General features: G+C 44.7%; 1 long non-coding RNA gene across 1 annotated transcript; it reads left to right on the forward strand.

The window, feature by feature from the left end:
* The first annotated feature begins 10,183 nt into the window (after positions 1–10,183).
* On the forward strand, positions 10,184–11,994 carry LOC138150534 (uncharacterized). Its single transcript, XR_011165583.1, has 2 exons — positions 10,184–10,654; positions 11,647–11,994. It is a non-coding gene; the product is annotated as an uncharacterized lncRNA (long non-coding RNA).
* The last annotated feature ends 3,888 nt before the right edge of the window (positions 11,995–15,882 follow it).

Consider the following 15,882-nt stretch of genomic DNA (forward strand, 5'->3'; position numbering starts at 1 on the left):
GGGGGCATTATGTGAGCGGGAGTGGCCAGGGTATGGGGAAGGGGAGGGAGCAGACCGCTCCCCTGGGTCCCGGAGAAGGCTTATTTCAAACTCATCCCCACCCCCTCCCACCCCGGTTTCCCGGCGGGGGACCCAGTCAGACGGGAGGCGGGGGAGAGGAAGAGGGAGGAATCGTCCCTCTAGGACCCTCCCCTCCCCTCCGGTTCGCTCGCCACAAAAGGGAAAGTGCCTGGGGGCCGCCCCTCCCCCTCCTGGCATCGGATAATTAACTTGAAGCCAATAAAATGCTGATTGGGGGCCTTTGTGTGCGCGGGCGCATTGTCATGTAAAGCAGGGCACGTTACAGTCCCGCTGCGCTGGCGGGGGGGGGGGGGGGCGTTAGTGGGGGAAGGGAAAAGGGGGTCTGAACACGCCTCCCCCCTCCAGCCATGCCCGGGTCTCAGCCCCAGCTCCTACCCCCTCGGCTCACGCAGCTGGTCCGAGCGGCTCTAGCCACCTGGACGTTAGCCGGGCGGGGCCGGGAGATCCCCGCGCAGCCTTCGGGAGCCAGCGGGGCCGCTGCCCGACGGCTCCACCATCTGCTCCTTCCTTCGTTTTCTTCCCATTCCCTTCTCTTTCTTCCTTCCCATTCTTTCCTCCATTTCCTTCCCTTCTTGCACTCAATCTTCCCTCCGCCTTTCCTTCTCCCTCTCTCACTTCTTTCCTTGCTCTCCTCTCAGCTCCTCTTCTCCTTTCCTCGGTCTCTCCCCTTCATCCTCCAGAGCTCTCCTTCCTCCCCCGGAGGGTTGCAAATTTCGCCCCATATGGCCAAGGGAGAGAAAGAAAGGAGGGAAGCCGTGAGAAGGGTTCCTACATTCTTGGGGGGGGGGTGCAGGGCATTCTTTGGGGGCCACCTCCTCTCAGGACTCAGGCTCCCCTCAACTCCTCCAACCGGTTTGGTGTCTGTAAAATCCTAAGGTTCTTTGGAATTACTTTTAAGGATTGGGTGACTTCCAGAAGTCAGCCCTTTGAGATTATGTACTGAAGGGACAATCAGTGGGGGTGTCAACTAGGACTTTGTGGTTAAGGGGTGGCCATGGAATCTGAGAATCCTCTCAGGGAGGACCTTTCTGATTGTCAAAGACTGTTTCCCTCCTATTATTTCCCACCATCATTCCGACACACCCCAGCATGATACCCATACACGTGTGCGTGGGTATTTATACACATACACACACATATAGTATAGTCAATCAACATGTATTGAGTACATTACTAGTGGGCACTGCCCTGGGGATACAATGAAAAGGACAAAAGCCTGGTCCCTACCTACAAGACGCTCACGTTTCTGATGGAGGAGATAACATGGGAGGAACTATGTATATACAAGATATAAATAGCATAAAGGGAAGCAAATCTCAGGGAAGGTATAGGTCCCATGTGACCAGAGGCACTAGTTAGAGTCTCCAGGTCAGTCACTTCCTCTAAATGCTTTAAGTAGTTAATCAGGAGAGCAGAGCCCTGAATAGAAAAGGCCTGGATGTCCATCTGAGCAGGGCCTCCTTGCCATCCCTCAATTTCCAATGTAATTGCCTCCACCTTCTTGCTAACCTTGAGGAAGATGGCATAAAATAGTTCAGCAAGCATTTATTAAGCTCCTACTATGCACCAGTCGGCAGCTAAGTGTCGCAATAGCTAGAGTGCTGGAGACATCTTCCTGAGTTCAAATCTCCTCAAACACTAGGTGTGTGACCCTGGGCAAGTCACTTAGCCCAATTTGCCTGAATTTCCTCATCTGTAAAATGAGTTCGAGAAGGAATGGCAAACCACTCCAACATCTTTGCCAAGAAAACTTCAAGTGGGGTCATGAAGAGTCTAACATGACTGAAACGAATGAACAACAACAATGTGCCGGTCACTGCAGTAGGCACTGGAGATAGAAAGATAAAATGAGACAGAAGTGTCTCCTTATCAATCATATGTGGAGGGAGCAAACTAGATTCTTTTCCTATCCTCTGACTCCATCTCCAAAGCCTTCCCACATTCATCCACCTTATTTACAATTATCTTTATCCCTCTTCCCCTTCGAGGGTTTTGTCCTGAGGCCTTATATTTTGGGGGAGATTCTTTCCTATGTGCTCTTTTCAATGAAAGGGAGGGGACCTACTAGGGATCTGATCTCCTAAATTCCTTTTCCCCCTACAACTTGTTCTGCCCCAGGTCCAGTTTAGGCTCATGCTTGGCCCACTTGGGGAGGGCACTCCAGCCCTGCAGCTCTTGCTTGAACCTATATCAGCTGTTGCAGCTTCTCAAGATGCATGACTCTGCCAACTGAGGTGCCAGGGGAGGCTGTCACCCTATGGTACAAAAGACAGCTCTCCTCACTCCTCTTCTATCCTCCCGGGTTGGGGCCAGGAGTGGGGACTGTGCCAGACCCCGACCACCTGGCCTTCCAACTGCTCACAGCGGCTGCCCCAGCCCTCAGGCCCAGCTGATTTCTTATCTTGCTCCTGAAGGAGTGTGGGTTTGGGAAGGGATGGGGGGAGGGCATTGACCATGCCCCAGATGCCCTGGCAGAGATGGGATCAGAAAAGAGCAGAAGACAGAGAAAGGAAGTAGAGAAATGAGAACATGAAGGATATAGAACTGAGGGAGAGGAAAGGGGGACAGAAAGAGGGAAGTAGAAAAAAGGAGGGGGAGGGAAGGGAAAAAAGGAGGAAGGGGAAATGAGTTGGACAAATATAATGTAAAAGGCTAGATATAAAGTCGGAGGACCAGGCTCTGCTACTTAGCCTTGTGACCCTGAGGAGATAATCTTTTAGCCCCTCTGGGCCTCAGTTTCCTCATCTGTAAAAGAAGAAAACTGAATCAGATGATCTTTAAGGCCCCTGCCAAGTCTGACAATCTATGTTCTAAGGTTCCTTTCAGTGTAGACATTGATTTGATGGAACGGAGATCATTTTAAGTGATTAAATTAATTATTTTTAAATGGTTAAGAAATAAATGAAGAGTGGAGGAATAAAGGGGAGATAGAGAAGGCAAGATATCACCTTCAACTAGGCTCCTCTTTAAAGCCTAAAGGTTCCTTGGGTCCAGCACCATTCCTCTTGGCAAGAGAGCAGTCCACCACAGAAGATAAAGCAACTTGCCAAGAGATATTTGCACTTGGAATGATTACCCTGAATTTAGGAAGACATTGGAAGGTCTGGGAAGAAAGCTTGGTGAGTGGGCAATGAAGGAGGACAGCAATGAGATCTTGGCCTTAGAGAAGAGGGCTGCTGAGGAGGCTCTGAGAAATTCACCCCTCTTGACCCAAATCAAAATACTATAGGAGGTAGTAGCAGCTACCTTAAAGATAAAGGCATTGAGGAAAAGGAGATCTTATTTGGAAATCCCAGGGAGGAGGATTTGAGGGCATTCACAAATACTGGAATGATAGAGCACTGGCCCTGGAGTCAGGAGGACCTGAGTTCAAATTTGGCCTTAGACACTCAACACAAAAAACTAGCCTTGTGACCTTGGGCAAGTCACTTATACCCAATTGCTCTACCTTCCCCCTCCAAAAAAAAGCAAAAAACAAACAAAACCAAATACTGGGATGAATGATGATTTCCCTTCATGATCATTTCATCCTTTAGAAGGTGGAAGAATCTATAAGGGGAAATTCTATTCTGTATTCACCTCTCAGCAAGAAAGGGAAGAATTAATTTCTCAGGTGGAAATAATAGGAATTTTAGAGGGAAGTGACTAAAGGGTTCAGAGGAAGAATAGGTAAATGACCGTGGCCTAAAATTCTACTTAGGGAAAGATGAGAACCTCAAGAATGAAATTCCAAAGACACAAAGACAACAATTCTGATAAAAAGAGGAAATAGGGTTACCTGAAGAGAATGATGCAAAGAGAAAGGCCCAACCAATTCAGATCTTCAAAAGATGGAAGCATGGTGGGTAACAGGGAAAGAATGTGTAAGATTGTGGTAAGTCCCTACACTACTATTAAGTAGTGTTAGACTTCAGCACTAAAGTCCCACAGAGGCTGAGGCTACTGAGAAAAGGACCATAAAAGGGCTTTTAAGCTATGGGAGTGGGGGGTAGGGGAACAAAATCACAAACGGAAAGAATTATTGCTTTGTGGTATAAAGGACAATGACAAATGACAATAGAGAAAAAGTAGAGCCACACCTTCTTTTCCTTCTGTTTCTTTGCCAAGGAGAATTATCCAAAGGTCTATCTGGAAATGACAGCAAAAAAATGACTTGAAAGGGAGGTAATACCCCAGATTAGTTCGGAGATAGTAAAAGAATACCTAGTTGTCCTTGATAAATTTCATACACCTCTATACCAATGTCAATGATATTTTAAAAGTCATGGAGAATAGGACTGGAAAAAAGTAAATGGAAAAAGCTTTGGTTGGTTGGTTTTGTTTTTGTTTTTTTGAAAGAGAGGAGAAGAGAGGGGAGGGGAGGGGAGGGGAGAGGAGCTGTTTCCAGGATCGGGGAGGAGTGGAGCTGTGGGGAGAGGGAAAGAGAAGTAAAGATGATATGAGAAAATAAATGAGAAAAGAATAGAAGAATGAAGAAAAGATAAGAAAAAAAAAAGATGGTAGATGATTGGTTTGTTGTGTGTGTAGTTAGGGGTGGTGGAGGGGGGGTGTGTTGAGGTGAGGGGAAGAGAGGAGAGGAGAGGAGAGGAGAGGAGAGAGAAGAATCTGTAAACTAAAGACCATCAAGTTTGACCTAAGAAAATTGTAGAATGAATCATTAAAAAGATGATTAATGTGCGTTTAGAAAAAGAAGAATAAAGACCCCAAAAGCCTGCATACAGGTTATCCTAAACTATATTTACCTTTTTTTTGGGGGGGGGGACAGGAAAACTGGTAAATTAGGGAACTTCTACAGATATAGATAATGTTAATGTTATTATCAATTATATCTATCATAATAATAATTATTAACATATATTAATCTCCATGAGTAAATTTAGTTAACCTAAATTTTAGCAAAGGACTTGACAAAGTATTCTTGTGGAAAAGGAGTGTGATGGACTAGCTGATGATATAATTAAATGGATCCTGAGCTGGTTGATTGGCAGTAGTCAGAGAATAATCATTAATAGGTCAATATGAACTTAGTGGGAGGTCTCCATGGAATGTTTGGCTCTGTGCTTTTTAACATTTTTATCAAATGTGCATGTGACACAAAGCTGGGAATCTTGATGGTAGAGTCAGTATCCAAAAAGATCTTGACAGCCAGGAACATTGTGCTAAATGAAAACAAGATAAAATTCAATCACAACAAATGTAAAGTCTCACACTGGGGTTCAAAAAATCAGCAAGACGAAGAAGCCTGATTAGATCTGAAAGGATTAGTGGACTACAAATTTAATAGGCATCAACATGATATGGTAGCCAAAGGTAATGAAGAGGTGATAGTGATGCTAAACAATGTCCTGGCAAACTGTATCTGGGTTATGTTCAATTCTGGATGCTATATTTTAAGAGAGGCACTGATAAACTGTAGCGTCCAGAGGAGGACAACCAGGATGAGATGAAGAGTCCATTGTTATATCATGATGATCAGTTGAAAAAATTGAAGATGTTTAGTTCGGAAAAGATAAAGGTGAAGTAGGAGAAAGGGACTTTATAGCTATCTTTAAGTATTTGAGAGACTGTCCTAGAGAAGAGAGATTAGATTTGCTTTGTTTGACCCCCAAGAGGCAAAACTAGGAACTAGTTCTCAGATGGTAGTTACAAAGAACCTGTAACTCACAAAAAAATTTCCTGACAACTAGAACTATGTAAAAGTGAAATGGGCTGCCCCAAGGGGCAATGAGGTCCCTCTCATTAGAAGTCTTAAAGCAAGGACTGGAAGATGAATTAGTAATTCAGTACTACATAGTATAAGGGTGGGGTTGAAATCGCGGCCATTCAGCAGAATGCCTTGACTGAGTGAGAACACTTTGAATTAACAATCTAAACTGAGTATGTACAGGGCCCACACATTTCCTTGAGTCAATCAAAGCCATTGTGTAAGAGACCATCACATCCAGAACAATTGGTATGAAAGAGAAAGCTATTTCAGTATGGGGGTGGGGAGAAGACCCCTCTCTGATTTTGAGAGGCTGGGGAAAACACAGAGCAAAGGAAGCACCAAGCTGTGTTAGAGAAGAGAGACATCAAGGAGTATCAATGGCTCTACAGGCGTCAAGATCGATGGTTGGAGAAGGAGCTGACCTTTTCTTAAGACTTCCCTCAGCCTCAGTCCTTATCTCTAAGGTGCCAGTAGCACAGGATATACAAATACAAAAACCAAAGATGATCTTTGCCTTTAAGAAGCTTATGTTTTAGTAGGGAAAACAACATACATGGGAGAGTGGTGCCCACAAGGGGCTCTTCTTACCAGAAAGTTACTATGAAGTAGAAGCCATTGGGAAGTAGGCCAGGAACAATGGTAGAGTTGATTTGATCATGGTTCATGGTTCTAGAATTGGAGGGAGGAAGAGGAAGATAGCAGCCAGGTAAAACATAGGTATGAGTCAGTGCAAGGCAGTTGAGTAAGGGGTTGTGCAGGATTTAGTTGAGCTGGAAATGATGAGAAAAGGAGATGGGATCAGAACACAAAGGGGCAAAATTTGGGGATAGCCTGTCCTAATGAGAAGCAGAATCTTTAAGAAGAGACTACCAGAATGTGGATGTAGTGAGTCAAAGACCTGTAGCAGCTGAGTAGTTTCTCCTAAACTAAGGAATAACTAATATCCAACCACTACTTTACCCTGGAAGTATCAGTTAGAAAGAGCAATTTAATGAGGTAGAACCCTAGCCTAAAGGTCACTAGCTTTGGGTTCAAGGTCCAACTCTGTCACTCACTATCTATGTGACCTCAAGCAAGTCATTTCCTTTCTTTGGGGTTTAGTTTCCTTCTTTGTAAAGTAGGAATAATAATACTTGCACAACAGCTCTGATAAAGAAATGTGACATCTAATTCAACAAATATTTGCTAAGCTTCTGCCATATACAAGGTACTGTGCTAGGCAACAGATATTAAAAATTAGGTAGCTCCTATCCTGAAGCAGATTACATCCTAGAGGATGGGATGTAACATGTACAATGATAGCTGAGAAGTAATCCAAATAAAGTGCCCTAGGAAAATTAAAGTAAGAGATGATTTTCTGATCTTGGAATCTGGAAGGAGGAGGACCTTAGGTAGCACTTCATTTTACAGAGGCAGAAGAAACTTCCCAATGTCATACAATTAATAAGTAGCAGCAGCTGGACTTAAGCCCAGGTCCACTGATTCCAAATCTGGTTTTCTTTCCATTACATCATATTGAGTTATTATCATCACTCCAGCTACATAGGAAAAAACAGAATCCTTCTCATGAGGACTGAATGGGCTTTTCCCAAAATGACCAGACCGGGTCCAGTTTTTTCACAGAATGTAGTGGAAAGAGGATTCACTTTGAATCAAAGGAGCTGGGTTCAAATTTCAGCTTTGTTACTGCCTGTGACCCTCAAGTCATAATTTCTATGAGTTTCAGCGGATCTATCTACAAAATTGATGGAGATGAATTAAATGTTCTTTCCAGCTCTCAGTCTACCCTCCTTTGCTCCAGTGAATCCCAAGCTGGGCAAGGCTGAGAGCATCTGCAGGATTCTCTGTCCTCCCACCCCCAACCCCCTCAGGGTGACCATGACTCCCTGCTTTTGTCCTGGTTCTTTGTCTAACAATCTGTTTTACCTCTGGAAGATGAGCTTCTGGGAGCAGTCAGTCTGTTGTTTTAACTTAAAAACACAGATTCAGGCCATTTTGAGGGGATGGGAGTGGGAGGGAGAATGTTTGAGGGAGGGTAAGGCAACTGTTTCCTGATTACCCTGGGGAAGGTGAGAAAGTCATGGGGACCAATTCTGAAGACTGTAGAAATAATTCAAAGAAGAGGCTGCAGCCTTTCCTTAGATCTTGTTGCTACTTTAAACACACACACACACACACACACACACACACACACACACACACACCACCACCACCACCACCACCACCACCAACAACAACAACCCTACATCGATGATGATGACAGCAATAACAAGGCAAAGAACTGGAAAAAACAAAGGCTGGAAAAAACTTAGAATATAGGATATTCAAGCACAGGATGTTAGAGCTAGACAGATCCTACAGCATAAAATGTCAGAGTCAAAGATAGATCTTTCCTAATCTCCTCATTCATACACTTGAAACTAAATCTGATCTAAGGTGAAAGAGGAAGTAGTCATGATTTGGGGATTCCCTGTGCATGCCATGCCTCACCATTCTGAGTGCAGGTAAGGATTTGTTCGTAAACACATGAGCTTAACAAAACCAGATTGTGAAACTATTCATCTTCAAAGGCCTTTCTGAGAACCAATAACCAGTACTGGTGCCAATTTCAGAAGGATGGGCTACATTGTCAAACAAATGTCTGACATATAGTGGATCACTATTTTTATTCATCTTCCTTTCTGGCCTCTGGGCTCTAGGTCTGTTCTCTTTAGCACAATATAGTAGGTATCATTATTATCACAGGGCTGGATCCAAGACATTTCAGGTCTCCCAGCTAATCCAGGATCCTTACCATAATGCCTGGAAGCTCCTTCCTGTTGGGCAATCCCCTGACTCATAGCTCTCTCTTTTCATGGAGTCTTCTTTTAGCTCCTTTCTAATTCTTGAGGTAACCTAGCCTTGTTAAACCCCCTCCCCTTCCCTGGTAAGATGGTGGACCCAGTGTCTCTGCTGTCTGGTCTTTAGGGAGGTGCCTTGGACTGTGATTGGTTAGACTACAGAAAAGAGGGGGTGGGGTGAGGATAGTGGACCAACTCTGGATTTTGACTCAGAAGACCTGTATAATCTTGATAAAGTGTATTTTACTCTCTAAATTCCTTTCATTTTCTGCAAAAATAACTTGTATATTTCTCTAAAAGTTCTAAAGTCTATTTTCTCACAGTAACCCTATGAAGGGCAGCTTGGTGGCATAGTGGAGTACTGGTCCTGGAATCAGGAAGATTCGTCTTCCTGAGTTCAAATTTAGCCTCAGACACTTACTAGATGTATGACCCTGGACAAGTCACTTAACCATGTTTACCTCAATTTCCACAACTGTAAAATGAGCTAGAGAAGGAAATGGCAAACCATTCCAGTATCATTGCCAAGAAAACCCAAATGAGGTCACAAAGAGTCAGGAACAACTGAACAACAATTCTATGAGGAAGGTTCGATGATCATTACCCCCACTTTTCAGATGAGTAAAATGATGAGTCTCTCTGAGACTCAGAGAGAAGCCTGTGATCTTCTACATACACTGTATGTGTACCGATGATCTCATACAGACAGTAAATGTCTGAACTCAAACATGCTCCTATGACTCTTAAGTCATTTGCTCTTTCTACTACACTCCCTGGACTCTGTATTGAGGAAGGTTTGGAACAGTTGATCTCTAGGATCTCTTGCAGACCTAACGTGATTTTTTTCATTTGAAGGTCGATAGCTTCTCCTGGCTTGGTTGGCCCCAACGTCATTTTCCAAGACAGAGCCCTGCTCCATGACCAACCCTTCCTTTAAAGCCGTAGTTTAATTGGATAGCGAGTAGGCACGACAGAGGCCCGGGGTACCTGGAGCCCTGCCCGGGAGCTGGAAACAAGCTTGTCTCTCTCCTTCTCTCCCTCCTTCCACCTCCCAGCCCCCGCCCTCCCCCCAAGCCCCGGGGGATTGAGAGGCGCAAACAGATGGACTGAGCCTGGCAGGGAGGGGAGGTGGGGAAGGGAGGGTGAGCTCCCGGCCCGTGTCTCCGCTGACGGGCGCACAAAGGCCGCGCCGTCAGCTCAGCGCTCTGGGGCACTTTGTGCAGTGCCTTATCACCGCGCGCACACCCGCAGCCCTGCCCTGCCGAGCCCGCGCTCCGTGCTGCCCCCATTCACCAGCGCACAATGGGCGGCTGGCGGCCGAGGTGCGAAGATTAATTGCCCAATAAGGATTGTATATGGGGGGGGGTGTGGAAGCGGGGGAAGTATGGTGGGAGGAAAGTGAAAAGGGGGGCCGGCCCCGAGGAGGGAGGAGGAGGGGCGCAATGAAGTGCGCAAAAGTTAATTTGATCCTCTGGCCGCAAGTTGTACAGAGCCACCCAGACAAGGACATAGCGGGGGAAGGGGGGGGGGGGGGGGGGGGGGGGGGGGGGGGGGGGGGGGAGGAGAGGAAGAGCTCCTAGGAGCGGCCACGGCCGCTCATGGCCAACTGCCTCCTAGCTCAGGAGTGGGGCCATAGTCGCCAAAGAGAGAGCAAAGGAACAGGGCCAGCCAACGAAGAAAGCCCAGAAGAGTTGGCGTTCTTAATGCAAACGGAAGGTGAAAGGGACCTGGATCGGAAGGACAGACTGAAACCGGAGGAAAGAAGGATTCTGTGGCTCCCTCTCCCTACTTCCCCAGCTCACCCCCCCCACCCCGTTTCTCTCCAATTGTTTTCCCTATAGAGCCCAGCAGTTTTAACCCCAAATCCCAAATTCTTCTTAATATAAAGACTCTCAGGGCAAGTGCGTTCTGTAAAAAGAGGAAATTGGACAAATGACGGGCATCTATGTTCTAACATTCTCCGATCTAAGGACTCCAAGGGGGAGCACCGCTGTCCTATCATATTGCCTAGGCTGAGTCTGAAAAGGTCAGTGGCGCCTGCTGCCTGTTAACCCTCTCCAGAATAGTACTGAACATCATGTGTTACATATTTCGACATAATCTCAGCTCATAGGGACATCCCAGCCGACCCAGAATAAGGCTTTGAGGCTCATAGCCCCAAATAGCTCAGGCTCCCAAAGAAGGATGGAGACTGAGAAGCAGCAGCTTCGGAGGGAGTGTTCAGAACGTTTTCCACCCATTGGAGGGTAGATACTAACGGGAGGAGCCTTTTCACATAGTCCCACCTACCACCTCGACCGTTTGAACTAGAACCACCACCCTCCCACAACCGGAAGACTTCGTGCCTGGCTCAATCTAGCCCCCACCCGACCCCACCCGTCCCCAATCTTTTTCCTCTATTCACCTTCCTAGACACCATATTGGGTTTTCTGGGTTCAATTCCATTCTTTTATACGGTACGGTTAACTTAGGGGTTATCACTCTTCTACTTTGTTTACCCCATATTTGAATTTACAAAATTAGGGTAATTTGTTAGCTAAATACCAAAATACTAGAACTAGGGAATTCCTTTGAATTCTTTTGAATTCCTTTGAAACGTATCGACTATAAACCAGTAGGGATTACGAGTCAGGAAACCAGGGTAATAGTTTTAGCTCTGCTGGTAATTCTCTTTGACTCCGGATAAATCACTTCCCCTCAAAGAGTCATAGAACATCTAACCCTGAAATATAAGAGCTTAAAGGAGCATTGCAATATGGAGTGCAATGTTATAGCTGTAGTATCATTTGACCCAAAGATAGCACCCCCAGAAATATACCCCCAAGGAAGGTAAAGACCAAGGGAAAGGTCGCATTCAAAAAATACTTATCACTTTTGTGGAGAGCAAATAAATGGAAGTAAGTGAATGCCTATTACTGGGGAATGTCTGAAAAATTGTGGTATGCATGTTATAGTGCAATGAAAAATGACCAAGACAAAGAAATCAGAGTAACTTGGAAATTCTTGTATAAATTTCAGAGTGAAGTAAATGGAACCTGGGCCCCAATTTACACAATGACCACAATAATATAAAGGAGAACAACACTGAAAGACTTTAAAATTGATGAATGCAGTGACCAATCCCGATTCCTGAGCACTGATGCTGAAGCATGCCCTCCCTCTTCTTGGTCAGTGATGATGGGCTATAGCTGGAAGATGGCACATACATCTTCAGTTCTAGCCAAATGTTGATTTTTCTTTTTAACTCAGTGCTACTTGTTACAAGAGAAGGCTCTGTGGAGGATGGGGGTGGGCAGTCACTGGGAAGTGACAGCAATGTAAATAAAAGATGTCAATAAAATGTTGTTAAAGAAAATGAAAAAAAAACAGATTATTAGAACATAGAATGTTAAAGATGTGAGAAGCTTTAAAAAACAGAATCATAGAATGTTAGAATCGGAAGAGACTTCAAACATCATCTAAGTCCAACTTACATGTCTTATATTTAGTGAACTGAGACCCAGAGAGAAGTGACTTGCCCAAGGTCACACAGGGATTCAGTGGTAGAGCCAAGATTTAAATGCAGATCTCTTGAATTCTAATCTGTTTTTGCTAGTTTGACTCTTAAAATCATTCCGTATTATATTCACCTAATGGTATCATACTGACATGTTGGAACTACTGAGACAACAAAAATACATAGTCACCCTCAAGCCATATGCTGATGCCCAGATAGGTCCACCCACAGGCCAGTTGGAATTAGAAAGCTCCTCCATAGTCAGGATCACACTCAAGTCCTCATTTTTGTTTCTGACTTCTGAATTAGGGGAATGCCCATCCTCCAGGGCTCAAGGACTGAGTCAGGTCAAATAGGAACTGGCCACCCATGACTCTGAGTCACAGAATCTCAAAAATTAAAGGAGTTTCAGAGCACAGCTCGTTTAACCCCTTGGCAAGATCTTCAACAAATGTACAACCAGCCTGCAGTGAAGGGACACTCACTACAGAGGCATAGTATAGTATAGTGAAAAGGGCAAGAAAAGTTAGTCAAAAAAGCAAGCCCTAGATTTAAATCCTGCCTTCCAACCAATTACTTACTAGCTGTGTGACCCTAAAAAAGTCATTTAATTTCTCTGAGCCTCAGTTTCCTCATCTGCAAGAAGGGTAGAATAATACAGCACAGAGTGGCCCAGTGGAAAGACTGCTGGTTTTGAGGAGGGAAAAAGAAGAGAAAAAAGTCATTTCTATAGTATTTACTATGTTTCAGGAACTGTACTAGGCACTTTTCACAAATATTAGCTCATTTACAAATACCAGCTCATTTTATTCTCACAACAATCCTTCAAGATAGGTGCTGCTATTATTCCCATTTTACAGTTGAGGAAATAGAGGTAGTGGTATTCAAGTCCTGTACAATTCATCATGAGTGATTTTGGGCAAGACACTTCACTTTTCCTGCCTTTGTTTACTCATCTGTAAAATTAAAGGTTTAGACTAGATAGCCTCTAAGGTTCTCTTCCAGTTTGAGATCTATGGTCCTATAGATTGAGGGAGAGAGAGAAAAACAGCCTGAGTGCAAGGGGACCCAGGATGGCTCCTTGGAGAAGGCTGGGAGGGGTGAGAGCCAAGCCTAGGATTTATGACCGCAATCAGAATAATGAAAAGAAGGAGATGTGTCTGCCAATGCCCAAGGACCAGGGCTGCTGCCCTATTACCCAAAATGGTCCTGCTCTCCGTTCTTTAAATTAGCATGAAACATGCTGTTTTGCATATGATTTGCATATATTTTACATGCTAATGATTTTATACCAGAATTCACCCAAATCCCCCCAGTTCCTGATCCATAGAACATAAAATGTCAAAGCTGAAAAGGATCTTAGAGCATAGAACATTGGAGTAGGAAGGCAGTTGGGATAGCATCTAAAGCAAGGGTTCTTTTATTTTTATTTTTATGTTTTTGCTTTTTGGAGGTCAGTTGGGGTTAAGTAACTTGCCCAAGGTCACATGGCTAGGTTTTATTTTTTTAAAGCAAGGGTTCTTAACCTGAGGTCTGTGAACTTTTTAATATTCTGGTAACTATTTCAGTACAATTAGTTTCCTTTGAAAAACTTTTATTTTGTATGTTTAAAAACTTTATTCTGAGAAAGGCTTTAGCAGGCTATCAAAGAAGTCTATAACTCAGAAATAGATTAAGAAACCTTGATAGAGAGGGAAGAAGAGTGAAGTGAAAGGAATTGAAGAATGATTGTGGAGAGGGCAGTAAAGCCTGTCCTTGGGAAAGCTGGGGGGGGTGGGAGAAAGGTGGAGACCTGGTGATGAGATTCAGGATAGAATAAGGATTACAGTAAAGGCCTGACCTTCAGATTCTTTACTCCAGAAGACCAGTTGGGTCAGGGAGGGGTGGGTGTCCAGGGCTGGCTGAAGTGATAGTCCCATTGTCCCTTGCACTGGTCAGACCACATCTGTAGTATTGTGTTTCAAACCAGAAGTTCAGGTTTTAGTGTCACATTTGGGGAAAGACATTGAACAACTGGGAAGTGACCAGAGGCAAGCAACAGAGATGTTAAGAGACCATGCCATAGGAGGATTGGTTGAAGGAATCATCATCTTCAAACATGTGAAGGACTCTGGAAGAAGTTAGACCTGCTCTGCTTAGCCTCAGAAGACAGAAGTAGGAGCAGTGGATGGAAGTCATAGAGAGGCTGGATTTACTTGACAGAAGGAAAATTTTCTAACAGTTGTTCAAAATATAAGGTGTGCCTCTGGGTACTTGTGTGTTCTCCAAACATTGGAGGTCTTTGTAGAGAGGACTCCTCTTCAGGTACAGGCTAGACCTACCTGAAGCCCTAAAACTCCCCACTCCCACGAAACCAATGACTATTTAAAAAAACAAAAAACCAATGGCTATCTTTCTGGGTAAAGGGAACAGCCATTTCCTTTACCCAATAAGCCATGGGAGAAGAGAGGAACATGGTAACAAAGTAGCTCCAGGCTTTCTGTCTTTCACCCACCCCAACCCCTTCCTTCCAACCTCACTCTCAGACAACATAGCCCCAGCTGGTGTGCCTTAAAGGGGACAACCTCACAGGCTGAGCAGGCAGTCCCTCAGCCTGGGAGACAGAGGCTCTTAAATCAAGGCAGTCAGCAGGCTTGCTGAGGTGCTGCAAGCTGGGGCAAGCACCAGGTGTGCCCACCCGAGCTTGGGTGACACAATGGCTGGGCCCTGAATGCAACGGCTGCCCTAAAGCCAGCAGGTGGAGATGGAGCATGGGCAAGGGGGAGGGTGAAAGATATCTAGGAGGTAGGACTTTTTCTTAGCATTGGAGTGGGTGTTCAGGGACACTGAAAGCAGCTTTGGGCAGTGCCGGGTGCTGGGCACCCAGCCCACATAGCTCTCTCTCTGCTCAGGCCCCCTGTGGCAGGGCGCTTCTCAGATCCTAGGCAATCTTTGAAACCAAGCAGCACCAAGGGCTCAGAGCCCTCTGTTTCCATTTCTGAGGGAAGGGTCCCTTACAAGCTCTCCCAGGGCCCAGTCCAGCCTCTGTCTTCCCACCAGCTATGAATCTACTTACAGAGTTAGTATATAATAACTTAAAGGTTATATATTTAATAACTTAAAGGTTGTTACAGGTCACCTAGTCTCAACTTATTTTATTTATTTATTTATTTAATAATATTTTATTCCCCCCCACCCCCAGTTACATGTAAAGGCACCTCTTTTTTTGGAGGGGGAGGCTAGGGCAATTGGGGTAAGTGACTTGCCCAAGGTCACACAGCTAGTTTTTTTGTGTCAAGTGTCTGAGGCTAGATCCAAACCCAGGTCCTCCTGACTCCAGGGCCAGTGCTCTACTCATTGCGCCACCTAGCTGCCCCCTAAAGACAACTTTTAACATTCATTTAAAAATTTTTGAGTTCCAAATTTTCTCTCTCCCTCTCTCACCTCCCCACTCACTCCCTGAGAAAGTAAGCAATTTGATATAGGTTATACATACTCAGTCATGCAAAACATGTTACCATGGTAGTAATGTTGTGAAAAAAAAAGACACAGACCCTAAGGAAGAAAAACCATGAAAAAATTAAAGTGAAAAAGAGTGTACTTCGATCTGTGTTCAGACTCCATCAGTGATTTCTTTGGGGATGGATAGCATTTTTCATCATGACTCCTTTAGAATTATGCTGGATCACTGTGTTACTGAGAATAGCTAAGTAATTCACAGTTAGTCATTATACAGAACTGCTGTTACTGCACAACATTCTCCTGGTTCTTCTTACTTC

Source organism: Petaurus breviceps, unplaced genomic scaffold (assembly GCF_028583685.1).
Source record: "Petaurus breviceps papuanus isolate PSGF00001 unplaced genomic scaffold, PetGlider_PUasm1.0 90879, whole genome shotgun sequence".
NCBI lineage: Eukaryota > Metazoa > Chordata > Mammalia > Diprotodontia > Petauridae > Petaurus > Petaurus breviceps.